Below are 15,540 nucleotides of genomic sequence, written 5' to 3' on the forward strand. Positions count from 1 at the left end.
TGACGCAAGACCTGTGGTGGCAACTTCTACTAATCTGTGCTAGACAAGATTATGGAAGAAAAGAATGTGGATTTTATTCCTAAAGAAAGAAAGCCCTGGGTATCTTGGAATAATTAATACGCTGAATTACTCTATCTGCGAGATAATAATGCACCATTAGAAAAAGATCCGATTTTTATTACCCAATTTTTATCAGAAATTAAAATTAACTGTGGTTTCACATAATTCAAAGTCAGCTAATTATAGCTCAGGCAAGGAGGATCTATTTTCTGTGAACATATCAGCTCCATCAGATGCAGAACGAACTGCCTCCCCTCCCCATGCCCTCCCTCCAGCCCTGCCTGGGGGTCCCAGGGACTATCGCACACTCTGAGCCCCCCGCAGGTAAGGTGACCACCGCCCATGCAGGGCAGCGACAGGTCTCCTTCCCACCTAAGAGCATTTCTGATTTCGTAATCGACTGTGTGAATTAGGAAATAAATATTCACCAATTCCTGTAAACGAAGCCTGAGCGCTGCTGTTGGACAGCCGCTGCAAAGATGATGAGTTTTAACACCCTTAAAAGGAGGAATGAACAGAATTACTGAGAAACCCGATGGATTTCCTCTGCCCTGCAGTCACCACGGAGCTAAGACATTGCCCAGCTGCTGCAAATGACACCTTGCAAGAGTTATGCTCGCCATGTTATACCTTAAGTTACAACAACAACAACAAAAAAAAGAAAATCCATCTCAAATATCACATCTCTCAGCCTTTTTCAAGAGAGTTTGCAAGCCACAGCAAGGCACCGTGAAACACTCCCCAGCAGGCTGCACGGTTGCCTCCCGCCACGCCACACAAAAGGCAGACGTGCGTCTGCTCTCAGCCAGCACGAAATAAAGCCGGAAAGATTGACGGTTCCTACATCGGGCGGTACATTCCTCAGCTCATTCCCAAGCCTGATGCCAAGAGGAGAAAAATCAACCCTCGGTGCTTCTTCACACCTCCAAAACCCACTTCTCCATGAAGTTATCCTGCCTCCTGTGCTTCAGCCCCTCTTCCTCACCTCTCCACACAGGAAAAACTCTCTCTGCTCTCCCCACGAGCCGTGGTTGCCCTGCCTCACGCGCCCCAGAGCTGACGGCCCAACGGCACGACCACAGCAAGAGTTTGATGGATGGCCTTGGGACAGCAGATGGAAAGGAAGAAGAGCTGGTTCCTGCTTGGTGCTTGGTAGAGCAGGAAGGATGCAAACAGCTATAGCTGTGAAAGCGAGGGTCTGTGCGAGTTGCTCGTATCCAATCTGCTTAATTCCGATTCGCTTCTTTAAATAAGGAGGGCTTTCTGCCCAACTAGCAGATTTTGAGACAGCCAGTTAGCCAAAATCCAGGAACTCCTGTATTCCATTGCCTCACCCAAAACTGCCCGCGAACCCTCTTGTAAATAACCTTAAAAACAGGAATTAAACCAACACAGCTAAAGGAGTATTTTTCTCACCCAACTAATTAGCTGGGTAACGGATACGCAGAGCCAGCACTAAATATATATCCAGCCATACATGTATATACATCTGATTTATCTAGGGACAATATGGTTGAACTAGCTTTTTCCAAAGAAGCAGTTCCCATCTGCTGAAGTTAACTGTATTTCTGCCGTGTTTTACGAGCCGTGGTGCTTTAGCCCTCACTGCCCAGGCAGGGCGGTCCAGCTAGAGCAGGATGCTCCTCGGCATCCCCAGCTCTCGGGGCAAGAAGCAGGCACGTCTCACGCCCCTTCTCCGGGGTGTCAGCGGTACCGGCAACTCCTCCCGAGCCACAGCCGGGGCAAGCTGTCATCTATCAAAGAAAAGGGATTTGTAAGGTCTGTCCTCGGCATCATCAGACAGGACACGTGTCGCATACGCTCTGTCAATGCATCTTCACAAGACTGGGAGGCTCCGTCTTGAATTGGTTTAGGCTTTTGACCAGCGCTGGCCCTAACAAGCAGTCTTTCACTGTAATCTGGTTCTAAGAGACTCGAAAGGCTGACTAAAATGTGCCTATTGTATACTGAGGAAATCGTATCCTATAAATAGCATATTAATCATTTATGGCAATCAGCTATGGCTTGAGATTTTAAGCTCTACACTCCCTGAATGCCAATGGAAAAGACGAGCAAAGCTGGCTCCCTCCGCTCAAATCTCATACCTCTGGGGAGCTAATTAGCGTGGAAACACTTGCTGGAAATTTTCAGCAATCTCTTAGTACTGTATCTGTTTGGGATTTCAACTCGTGGATGCTGCAGCCAAACAAAAGCTCCTGGACAGCTCAAACAGCCTTCACCAAATTTCAAGAAACGGGCTTTAATATATTTAAGAATGCAATTATTGAGCTGCCTAATTCAAATATTGTACTGCGCAGAAGTTGTCTCATCCCGCCCGCACTCAGTCGCTTCCAGACGTGTTTATCCAACAGAAAATGAATCCTGGACGCGGCTCGCTGCGGTGTTATCACACGGGGGTGTCTGTACGAATCTCTAACTCCTTCCAAAATGGCTTGTTTCACTTTCAGCCTGGGAAACGCAGTTTCCTGGCACCCCCGAAGACGCTGGCATCATCTCCCATTTTGCCAGGGGAAGGGGACTGAGGGGGGCCAAGCGGTAGGTACAAACCCCCACCTTTTCTGACAAGATGCCATGTGCCCAGGCTGCCGAGCCCCAGTCCCAGCTCCCCCAGGACTCACCGTTTTCAGACCCCAGATTTTGCTTCAGATTCCCTAGTCTGGATGAAAACAGATAATTTGTCTATCTCATGCCCGAGATAGAAGCATCTGTGTATTTGAATAAGATTTTACGATTAAACAATTATTTTAACACAAAACAATTCCACGTAGAAAGGCCTGGCAAATATTAGATTTAGATGTGAAAGCACCAGGAGATGACTCTGCCTGCTCCCATCTACATCAGCAGGTAACTTCAGTGCCTGCATTTTGCTGGTGTGAAATTTCCCCCTTCAGCCTCACCTGGTGCATTACTAAAACCCAACGTTAAAAAGAAAATTTAATGGCTTAAGTGGGAACTGGTTTTATTTTCTCAAAAGGCACAGAGTTAGAATTTACTGTTTAAAAGCAGAGGTAAGTGGCTTCGGTCACAATTTGCAGCTTCCCACTGGGAGCTCAGACTGATTGATGTGCATGTAAAGATTTACAATGCAAAGTAAAGAATAACTGATTAAAGTGGAATCCACAGCATTTCAGGACCTTAATGAGTTGTTGGGGAAAATTAATTTCCATGTTTAATATATGTGGAGACTATGAGGAAATCTGAGAATTTAATTAATCACAGCATAAAAAAGTTATTGGATATAATTGTAAGTAAATACTGCTTAATTATTCTTCTAATACTATGGCTAATTTAGAAGTCATTTCCCCTGACAAAGCCCCTAGTTCAGTCTGCTATGTATTTATTGGTTCCACTATAGTCTCCACATTTTTTGAAATAACGGTACATTTTCAGCACCTAAACCCAACAATTTTGCAGCACAACCCCCCCTTACAATCCCAGAGCAGAGCCGTAGGACGCACAGCCCAGCCTGCCCAGGAAAAGCAGCAGAAATAATGCAGATTCACATTAATTTCTCTTTAAACTCAGTGCTGTCATTCCTATCCCTTTTATTAGCTGCCATTTGTAATTAACTAGCCTGCCCAAGACCTATTTCAGCTCTGTCTCCCCTTTCTGATTTTATTGTGAAGCCTGCTCTCGTTAAAGCTTCACAGTGGGTTGGGTTTTTTCATTCAAGAGGCTTCCCAGAGCAATGATCAACAGTACTTTGAGTGAATGATACATTTTAGAAACCCGCTTATCTCAAAAATGTTTATTCTGAATGTCCTTGCACCGCGCAAGACAAGTGGCAGCACTTGGAAAGGGCATTTGTCTTTCCACAGGCTACTCAGTGAGACGCCCTTGCTCGTTCAAAGCACAATCCCGACCGACTCCCACAGAGCTTAGATCAAATCCAGACATCGCAGCTGTCAGTCTCAAGCAGGAACGAACGGAAAAACTTCCCAATACCACCCTGTTTCCTACCGACACGATTTCGGTTCTTCAAAACGCCCTTTTCCAGGCTGTGCCTTCAGGAGTACCGGGATTACAGCCAGCTGAAACACCACAGCTTTGCAGGGGAACGTGAGGTCTTACGTGTGGGTAACTCCTAGTGTGGCATTAATGACAGGTTTGAGGGGTTTGGCTGCTGTTGAGAGACAAAGCCACTGAATAACCGAGTGTATACACCACCATATACATGTGTCGGTATCCACTGCTGTTCATTGTCTGCTCATCGGCGTTGCCCCTTCAGTGATACCAACCAAAGTCCAACGTCCTTTCTGAATTTTGAGCCAAAATTCACCTAGAAAAATTAATCATCTTATTTATATACTGAACTTTTATGTTTACTAAACAGTAAAAAATCAGGTCATTACGTTGCCTACGGCAGCCCCCTCCTCAGGCCGGCCCTCGGGGTACACGTGCGGGGGGAGATGCTCATCCAGGTGGCTGGGAGCTGCGTTTCTGCTGCCTTGCAATTTCTCATGGTTTTGCTCCAGTTAATTATGGGTTTTAATTAGTCATTAGTGGCGCCTGGGGAATAAGATAAATGGTCTCTTCTGATTTATAAAATTTAAAAGATTGCATCAGTCTAAACAAAGTAAACCCTCGGATTATCACTAATTGCGCCTGGACCTGACTGATGGGCTGCTGCGGGAGCCTGGGTGGCGTCGAGGGGGAGCCTCCTCCAAAAGGCACACCACGACAAGGAGCTCCGCTGCCAGTGTGGTATTCAGCACATACAGGAAACCCCCAAAAATAAGGCGCGGGGGAGATTTCGCCGCATTCCCTGAGATTGTAGAGCTTGTACCCTGCAAAAGGGACTCACCTTCAGCTTCGTGCTGCAGCGAAGATCTCGGCATCGGCACATCAGCAGCCACCAGCGTTGCAAATAAATTGCCCTGGTGGTAACGTGTAACTAAACCCTAAGGTGCCACCGAGGCTGCCACAGAAATCCACCGGGCAGGGAAAGCAATGCCAGCAAAGTCCCTCTTTGCAGCAGGATGTTGCTGTATTTTCATTTTTTTGATATAGACACCAGCATCTGCCAAAGCCGATTTGCCACGGGTCACAAGAACTCTGTGATCAATACCAGCACTTAACGTATAGGATGGTTACACTCGAAATAAAACAACTTGGAATAGCAAAAAATAAAGTAAACCAACATTTTCCTTTGGAAAATCAAAATGAAACCTTTTGTGTAGAAATTTTCCCAATCAGAAGCGTTTAACCAAAACTCGTAGGAATTCAGAAAATATTTCCCTTGATCCACACCTCCCTTTTTTTCTGGACAGCCAAAACATTTGCTGAAGTTCTACCGGCTGCCCGGGAGCTTTCGATGTTACAGGGACAACTGAAGCATTTTCTCCTCGGGAGACTGCTCAGGTGACACTGGGGGGACCTGACACTGCCCATCTATGTGAAATACGGCATTTGTGCGACGAATAAAGGTAATTTAAACAGAAACGTACAGATTGTACCCACACTTTGCCTTCACATGCACTTTTCAAGTAAGGAAGGATGTTTCAAGGGAAGCACGCCCACGGTGTGAGGAAGGGCCACAGGCTTGTCTCCTGCCCAGCCCCAAGCATCCCGCATCACCAGTACTTACCGGCATCTCTCGTCCATCCTCCCCTGGCAACCCTTCTCACGTGCAGCACAAACACAGCTTCTGGGGCAAGAAAAACCCCCTCAAGCTGCAAATGTTACAAGAACAGAGAGTCCAACTTAAAGGAGAACTTTGCAAACAGGTTTGCAAAATCAATAGCACAGATGTTGTGGTCACTAGTAAGAAAATGACATTGCATTAACATGAATTTCTTATTTTTTTTCTTTACTAAATTCAACGTAAGCTACTTCAGCTAGAAAATTTTTTTAAAATCTGACACTTTTAGATCACTTTGTCTCTGCCAAGGAGCATCTGAAAAAAGTAAGTCCTGCGAGGATGCAAAACTCCTCTTCTTTTGCAAACGGGATGGCAACAGCCCTATTATTTTTTGTCTTCACATATAAAAGGCAAATTCCTTTGCATGTTTCTGTAGACAGCTGCAGGCAATGCAGGGCTGCACCTGAGCCATTAGGACCAAAACATGTTCTTCTCGCTCACCCTAAGAACAGAGAATTAAGAACATCGCAGTAAAGGCCGGTTCTTGCAGCGCAAGTGGTTCAGGGACCTACTCTGGGTTCTCACTGCGATCGTTGCACTAAGCCCACAGAAAATATCGCACCCTTCACAACACGGAACCCAGTTTAAGCTGCTGTGGGTAGGAAGCCGTTAGATAAAAGCAAGGTTTTTCCCTCCCAGCACCAAAAAGCGGCTGCAGACTTCCACTGGTCAGGCAGGAACAAGAGGAATATTTTAATTGGACTTAGGACTTTTGCTACCAAAACAGCACCAGCGCCGCCGCAGACCAATGTGCCCGCGGAGCAGATGCTCCTCTTGCACGTGAAATGGTGCAAAACCCTACAGAGGACTTTGTGGCTTCACTCCTTTTATTCTAGCTGGCTTTTCTACCCACAGCTGCCCTGCCTAAAGAGAAAGGACACACATACCCTCTACGCTCACATGTTTTCTTCATCTCTAGCCAGAAAGGGACCTTCCACAGAAGCTAAACGGAGTTTGAGGAGCAGAGAACCCCTGCATCATCCCAACATTTTCATCAGCTAAAGTATTTCACACAGCAACTGTGGTTTTTCACAGGACTATGTAATAAGCTGCTAACAGCACGCCCAAAATTAAAACAATTTAACTTTCAAAGGCTTCAGCCTGAAGAAAGGCATAATCTTATTTGTATTGAATTAATTTATTTCTTGAAATTAACTTTGTTGAAAGAAGCTTTTTTACAAGACTTCTCTGATAAAGGACACCAACCACTATATAAATATAAATTATCCAATTTAAAAAGCTTGTCTTTCAGCTCAAAGAAGCGCCATGACTACTCAGTAATTCCCCAAGGTGAGGCCGGGAATATAATGCACTGGCTGATATATAATAGCTGTCTCGCATGTGAAGAGTAAAGAGCCATTTATGGAATTTTAGCATGCAGGAAGACTAACATGTCTATTAAAAGAAAAATGTGAACTCTGGGTCTCTCATCAGGGACTCATTTAAATGCAATTTTGCTAAATTAGCTGCACCGAGGAGCCAATGGAGGAAGGCTAACTGTAAACCCAGATAAAACAGTACTTCTCTGGTGACAGCAATTCATATTAAAGAACTCCAATGGATAGAAAGTCATTAATAGGTAAACATTTTTTTAATCCAATACATCCTAAAACAAGCCCAGCACTCGGCACCTCATACTGTTATCCAGTAAACTGAGGTTTTCCATATTTCATTGAAGAACTTCAAATGCGTCACTTATATCTGAGCCACGAAGGGAAAGAGATTGGGACCCGTTAGTCTGACCTCAAACATACGTGAGACTTCAAAAGAGATTTTAAAAGGCAAGAACAGCTGGAAAATGGGATATAAGGCAACGTGGATTTACCAAACGATACTAGATCAGCGCAGCACCTGCCTTTGATGAATTATTGCCTCTACAGAAGAACTGCCTGTCCTGATAAGGGTAAGTGGGATGGAAAACTTTTTTCCTGGAATCCTTACAGTACTGAATAATTTGCCGCAATCCACCTGCTTGTGGAGGATGGGACATAAAATCCCGTGGAGGACCCAACGTAAAAGCCTCCCCTGTTGCCCAGCTGGTCCCGGGGTCTGCAGCGATGGTTACCAGCTGCCTCATATCGATATGTCTCCAAAATGACGGCAGCGGTGAGAAGGGTGTGCTAAGGAATAACCAATAGTGGAAATATCCCGTTTAAAACGATGCCACGGGAAGCTCTCTGTGCAAGACGGGCAGAAAGGAGCTGTCATCCTCTGGCAAGTGCTGTGAGATGCTTCAGGGAAACGAAAGCGATATGCCCTAATGCCCACCTGAATGTAATTTATTTTAATTGGTTTACACTCAAGAACGTTGACACACTATCCATAATTAATAGCAAGATGATGGACGAACTCTTCGTGGGATCCAAGGGCAGGATGGAAAATCACCAGAGCCAAACAAGGGAAAGAGGGGATGGAGCTTTCCAGAGGATGTTCCAGCAAGGAAACGCCATCTCGTGACTGATGGGGACAGGCTGGACTCAGCCTGCCCGAAGCCGAAATCCTCTGTGTGGACCCTGCAATGCTGCCCAGATGGGACGTGTGGGATGGGCAGGAGATTCACGCCTGGGTTCTCCAGCTCCAGGACAGGAGTGGGGTTTCACCCCCTTACACAAGATTTGATACACATGTTTAGGCTACAACCCAAAGGGGTGGTTGAAGCTCACACAGACACAACTCAGACCAGGGAGCGGGAGAAGGGTGGTGGGACGTCCCTCCAGCATCCCTGGCTGTTGCTCCAGCAGGACAGGCAGGCTGGCCACCTCCCAGCCGTCAACAAAAATTCAGCATACCACAAATTTCCATTCATACTTCACAGGTAGATTCGTTATTCCCAAGCAAGCCTTCTTCAAGCTGCTCTGCCGATGCTCATGCAGCCAGTGCCACTCAGTGGGCCGGGGGCTTGGCAGCTACGGGGAAGCACCAGCAGCATAGGGACATGAAACAAAACCAACATGACAATCACAAACCAACAGTGTTCTTCCCAAAAATGCTGCTCTGCAGGTTTGGCTTCATTCCTAGTCTGCAGACACCTGCATGACCTTGGACATGCTCCGTGTGAAGAAGGGACACCAAGAGGTGAAGCACACGGAAGCTTCATGCCGGAGCACAGGAAGCACCAACCCCGAATCCTGCGGTCTGAAGATATTTTTATGGGAAAGGACATGCATATTCAAGCTCTTCCACGCGTCTTCTGAATTAGGGCTCTAAAAACAAGCTTTCACATTTCCTGACCGCTGTGCATATCAATTATATTTATAATATATTGGATTTCACTCTTAAGAGAACATTTCCTCTAATGCTATAAAAACACTCCCCTCATTACTTTCTGAAATTTCAAGATGGCAACACTTGGAGACAAAAAAGGTTTTTTCAAAGCACTGGGCAGTTACTAATGATAATCATAAAAGATTAAATTTTCAACATAATTAGCCAGTGACAGGTCAATAAAATCCCTAGGCCAGATGGCTTCTTAATTGAGTTTTCAAAGAAATTCGGTAATTATAGGAACCACCCTCATATATAGGCAACTTTTCTTTTTAATGAAATTGCGTAATGCCAGATTATGCAAGAAAGACCATCATGAGTTTTAGCAAACTGAACAAAGACCTCTGCATCACCAGCTTCTGTACGACTCTTCATACCCATCACCCCTGCAAGAAAGTCTCCCATTATCTAAGGCTAAAATCAATACATTAATCCATATAGATCAGTCTGGATTAATGCGAGAGACTGCTTTCACATCACAACACCAAGAGTTTTTCCTAGAGGCAATCTGTTACTACACACTACGTGACAGGCCAAAAAAAGTTAAATCACCATTTCAGATGGGTGAAAACAGGGCCTTTTGATTTGCATACAAACCTACAAAAAACGTAGCACCTCTATATAGGACTTTAACCTTTTAGCCGTGAACGTCTCATTTTGAATTCCCCTTCCAAGCAAAGTCTCCCGCCCCAGGGCTGCAGCTCCATGTGGGGCAGGAAGGTTTCTGATGGCTCATGAACGTTGTTTACATGACCCCGGCAACAAGTTCATTAATACAATCAGAGCCAAGCCAAACGTGAGCAATGCGTTGCACCTGTTTTACGGAATAATAGATGAGTAAACTTCGAATTTATTATTTTTTATGTAAATTAAATGTCACCTGGGGAAAAACTGCAATTTCTGCTCTAATTTAGAAAAACACCGTTAAGCCATTTTTTGAGCCGTGGTGACATCGTTTCTAATTCAAGTCTTGCTTGATGTTCAACAACATGTAATAATCTCACATTACGATATCCCCCTGAGCCTCCTTTGATTTCTTGAACTAAAATTCAGATCCCAAGTTGTAACCTGCCGCCGAGCAGCTTCCACCAGGCAGAGCAGCGGGCTGCAAAATGCCTGCACCCCCGCAAAAGGTGCTGCTGAAACCCACTGTGTTTTGAGGCCTATCACCTCTGCAGACATCAGCTGGACGCTAGCCCCACACACAGTATGACCAGCGACCACACCAAGGGTCCCCCAGCAAGCAAGTCCCTGGGCAAGGCTCACTGCTGCCCTCACACCCACCGGTGCTTTCGCCTCCCGCATCGCTGCCCAGCATCGGGCGGGCAGAGAATCGCACCCAACACTTGCTCCTTGGCATGATGGGGACAACGAAGTAGGATAAGCCGCAGCACTTAATGCAGGAATTACTACACACCCAGAAAGTAACGTGTCTTCACATCCAGCCTCTCTAATCGTCTTTCCTTTCCACCTTAACCGAAATGACTCCTTTTCTCCTTTTGTCAAATGTATTTCGACAAGTCACACACCAGGAGGATGTGCGTTGGGTTGGGAGAAGGATGTGCGTTGGGTTGGGAGAAGGATGTGCGTTGGGTTGGGAGAAGGATGTGCGTTGGGTTGGGCCTCGTAACGTACCGTGACACGTCCTGGGACAAAAGCTGTTGTGCAGTCAAGCTGCTGCACTGCACCAAGACACTTCTCCATAGATAGAGGTAGATAGAGCGATGAACCCCCAGACAAACTCTTAATTCATCCCATTGCTATTTTGAATGGTAATAAACCTCCAGCAGCACTTCGTGGCAATAGTCCAGAACACGAGGGTGGCTCTGCTGCAGACGCCGCGCATCACCGCAGCGCGGTGTGGACTACGCGGCCAGCTCAGCTTCCGAACTACGAGGAAACACATCACAGCTCGCCAGAGGGGAGGCCGATGCCACTGCCACAGATGTGGAGCCACAGCTGAGCTTTCTTCAGGCTCATCGCAATCGGGATTTTGGCCATTTTACTGAACAAATTCTCTCCACAGTAGCAGTTTGAATAAAACTTACCCCTAAAGCCAAACTAAAGTTAAAGCCACAGACTTTCATGTTTATTCTAAAATGCTAGCTTTTGACTTCACACTCCCCTGTGACTACCCCAAAAATTAACTTCTGAGCAGATGGGAACTTTCAGGGCTGTCGGGCTTGGCCCCCTGCCCCTGGCCTGGCAGATACCTGCTCCCAGCCACACTCTTTAGCATCTCCTTCAACCTCCACCACCCCCTGGGCACTGAGCAGCAACCAGCACGGATTGCCAAGTTTAAAACTGACAATTCTCGACTTTCTACCAAGTCTGATATTTACAGTGAAGAATCTGCCCTTTCTCTGTACAATCACTCCGTCTTTATATAGTCCTGGGTTATTTTTTACTGTTATTATTATTGTTTTAATCATTCTGAGGACTATTTTATCATTTCACCATCAGACTATCCTGCTGTGCCTGTATTGTTGAACATAATTATATATGAAATCATCTGTTGTAAGGGTTTGGACGAGAGCCACAGACAACGGGACAATGACTCTCCAAAGTCAAACACACAAGACCAACATCGCCGAACAGCTATGGCAATATTTAATTGTTTTTAAAATTTACTACATGATTCAAGTACCATAGACAACAGACTGAAGATTATATACCACATAAGGGGCAATCTTTAGTTGCACCAGCTATTGACAGAATCTAAATGGAAGGCTATATTTAAAAACAGACACTTCATTCTGGAGGAAGAGATAGCTGGGGATTGGGTTGCACTAAAACGCTTGTGGATGCTTCCGAACAGAAACCGCCACGGATGGCAATATTAAGTAACAAGTTAATTCACGTATCAAAGAAAATTGTGCTACCTTCTTTATTACCTTTATATCTTAACTCATTAAGGAAACGACCTCTCCTCCACTGCAAAGCAAGTGCGGTATTTATTGCTACTGACATTTCATCAATGCCAAGGTGAACTAGATCTCACTTTTGCAAATCCCCACAACTCTCGTTAGCGAACGATAAAGATTCAGATACAAACCTAGGAGCGTCTAGGAAGAAATAAGATACGTGATGAACTGTGGTTTGAACAATAAATCTCCGGCTGACTGGTGACAGTTTGACTGTTGTATGTTAAATAGGGCTTTAGAAACAGGAATGCAAAAGACCTGTTAATGACAGCGTGTATCACTAATAGACTGAGGTATAATCAAATTTGTTTAAATTCACACGATTCATAAGCCAGCGCTGAAGATCAAAAGAGACCTATGTTCATACCACTCCATCCTGTCACATCATTTATTAACTTTTCCCTGCTCCCCATCTCCTTATTCTGTTCTCAGTGCCACTTACCAGTTCCCAGAAAACTATCTGCTTTCCAGACACGGAGACGCAAGGAACGAGAGCAAAACATGCAAATGGTCTCCTGCTGTCAGCTGAGGATGCCGTCACGGCAAATGCCAGCCGGGGCTCCCGGGCCAGCTTGAGTCAAAACAGCGCTGAAACGCTGCGTAGGACATTCACTTCGACCCCAACAACTGAGCTCGACACCCTGTTAAAAATACATACGCATGTAACAAAATTCTCCACTTTAAATGCTTATAACGCAGCCCGGCCTTGCTGCCGTGTAGGAATTAAATCCCAAGGACTGGAGGAAGGCCCACGTGCCCTGTAGGCATTGTGGTGTGCCAGGACACCTACGGCAGCTCCTCACCCCCAGCACTGTTCCCCCTCCAGGCTACGGGGGACACCAGTGAGGAGTCAGCAATTAGCAGGCAGGGGGGACAGTCTTGGGGCAGCAGTTTGGGAAGTGGCCGCTGCTGGGTGCCCGAAGCCCCGCTCGCTCGGGGGCTGAGCACCACGCTTGTTCGTTCCGCCGCAGCAGAGGAACTGCAGGTGAGATCTGTAAAAACGTGCAATAAATTATTAAACTCTACAGACTTTTGGAGAAGGTGTGTGCCGGGGCTCTGAAAAGTGGGTGACACGGTGTTTTATTAGTCAGCTTGTGCTTTATCCTCGAGAGAGGGGAGCGGATGCGAGACGCAGCCACAGCCCCCTCTCTGCACCAGCACAACACTAAAAAAATAATAAAAAAAAAAATAATGAAAATAAGCATCCAAAGTCAAGCTATGATCTTAAATACCACCATCACACCCAATCTACTGATCTGCCTTTGTCTTCCGAACAATGCGCATAAATTCTTTCCCGGGGAAATAAAAAGCTGCGTATTCCTTTGATTTTCACCTCCAGAAGGAGTCCTGCGCAAGCCCCTCATCACCCTCCCATCCAGCCCGAAGTGCGACGCTCATCTTTGAAAGCACTTACGGCGCGGTGGCTGCTGTGGAAAAAAGATGGAACAGAGAAAAAGGGGGAACGGAATCTCTGCCAAGAGGGAACACAAGTAATTTTCTAGGATGACTTCTGTTCTATATTTCTGTGTATAGAGACATATAGACACACAAACACACGTACAAGGTCCTTGTCTTGCCTTCCGTGTGCAGGTGTATGTATAAACATTCCTACACACATATAGGACACACGGCATATCTCTCTGACTTCCTCCGTCACTGCCGTTGGAAAACTGTTTAGGAAACCCTCTGTTCAGAGCTGGGAGGAGACAACGGCAGGAGGCTGGATGCTCTGCTGCCATCTCTGCTCCTCAGCACGCAGAAATACCAGTGCAGGCCACGGTGGTGCAAACCCACGGAGGTGAAGACGTGCCGTCAGTCAGGAGGACACGGCGCAAGGAGTTCAAAGGCGGCGAGTTCTTCCATTGCAGAGGGAAAAGGTCTAAAGTGATCTGCCTTCAATCAAGCCCTTCCCAGAACAATAAGCACTGCGAGATCTTCATATTGGCTTCCTTTGGAGGAAAAGGAGATGGCACCGAGGGAAGCATTTGTCCTCCCAAGTAATGCTTCAGTGGCTGGATCTGAACACTTTTTTGGGAGAGGGGGAAGGTGAGGGTTACAGTGATTAAATGCTGTGACCCTGCTCCGCAGAAGACTTCTGTAAAACTCTCAAACGCTGAGCTAACGATCCAGAAAATGAATAAAATTAGGAAATACCCAAGCGGAGAAGCAGCAAAGAAATGACAATTTTCTTTTTGGAAAATTATGAATAGCCTTTGGATTGGTGAGTGCAACGTGCGTTCCACACGTTCCATGTGTAAAATCCAAAAAAGACTTTCAATCTCCCCCCCCTTAATAAGAAATATTTCCTTCTAAAGAGTCCCCCTAAGACTAGGAACTCTTCCTGCACAAATCATGACATGATCAGAGTCCCCCAGAGTTACAACGCAACGCCAGGTAAAGGAACAGGAATAGCTCTGACACAGGGCAGTAGCTAAATGCACTTTTAGCATATTTAGCCATTTACAACTATCAGATTGGATTTTTTGGCCAATTTCTTGGCAACCTCTGCATAAACCACAGTTATTGGGAGGGTCTGCATATGTTTTGGGCAGGGGAGAGTTGTCTAAGAGTCTTGCTGAGCTTTGGGGGGCAGCTTGGGCTGCCTCTCCTCAGGTACGTGCATACGGACTACCTCACTGGACCATCACAAAGTACCTCATCCATGAGGTGGTTAAACAACGCTACTAAAGGGAACATCTTTGCATTCTTTCCCATGAGCTGATCTCAGCTATTTGGGACTTGTAACATAAATTACGACTTCAAAAGCCGCAGGCATGCTGAAGGAAGGTGCCTGGGCTAACCTATCTGCCACTGATTTGACGTTTTTATTAGCCTTGGTGATGGCGTGTTTTTCCTTTCAGGCAAAACCTTCCTGTCCCCGCGGAGCAGCCCACGTGCTCCGCGACATGCTGGAGGGGGCTCGCGGGAGCCTCTTGCTAGTTTGCCTCCAGACTTGAAAGGGAAGGACGGCCTCATTTCCCACCTCGGTGCATCTCTGGATGCAACTAAATCATACCCGCACACGAGGAGTCGCACAAATCATCGCTCAGTTCTGGTTTTCAATTGCCTTGTGTGCTTTCCAGAAGTCCTTTACACACAGCCGTTACTTCAGGTCAGGTCTGCGTCCCTCCGGTCATAAGGAAAATCCTTAAATCTTCCTGCCTGTCACGCACCCTGTAGCAGTCGCAGGGCTCTCCCAACGCTTGGACACCCAGCGTGAAACCGTTACTTTGCAAGCTTCTGAACCAACACCCATTTTTCTTATAAGGGAGTCAATGATAAATTTTGCCCAAGTGCAAATGAATACTGAAACCTCTTCAGAGTTATAAGTAACGCTGAAGTCACTGGTAAAGGACAGAAACCCAGTACTTGGAGACCACCTGAACTTACATAAACAGCCTTGCTGTTGTCTGGTACCTCTCCTCATGTTAAGCAGCGTTACTCCTCAAGCGATTCACTGAAACCAGGGATTTTAAGTACCTCAAGGAGTAAAATACCACGAGCACGCATCAGTACACTAAAATCAAGAGTCAACATAAGCAAGCGCGTCACACTCTAGCCTTTAATTTACCATATGCTGCTACTCTCACAGGGCAGTTCCACAGCTTGAAAATGTCAATGAGAGGATTT

The sequence above is a fragment of the Leptosomus discolor genome, chromosome 7 (genome assembly GCF_034619465.1).
Source record: "Leptosomus discolor isolate bLepDis1 chromosome 7, bLepDis1.hap2, whole genome shotgun sequence".
Classification (NCBI taxonomy): Eukaryota; Metazoa; Chordata; class Aves; order Leptosomiformes; family Leptosomidae; genus Leptosomus; species Leptosomus discolor.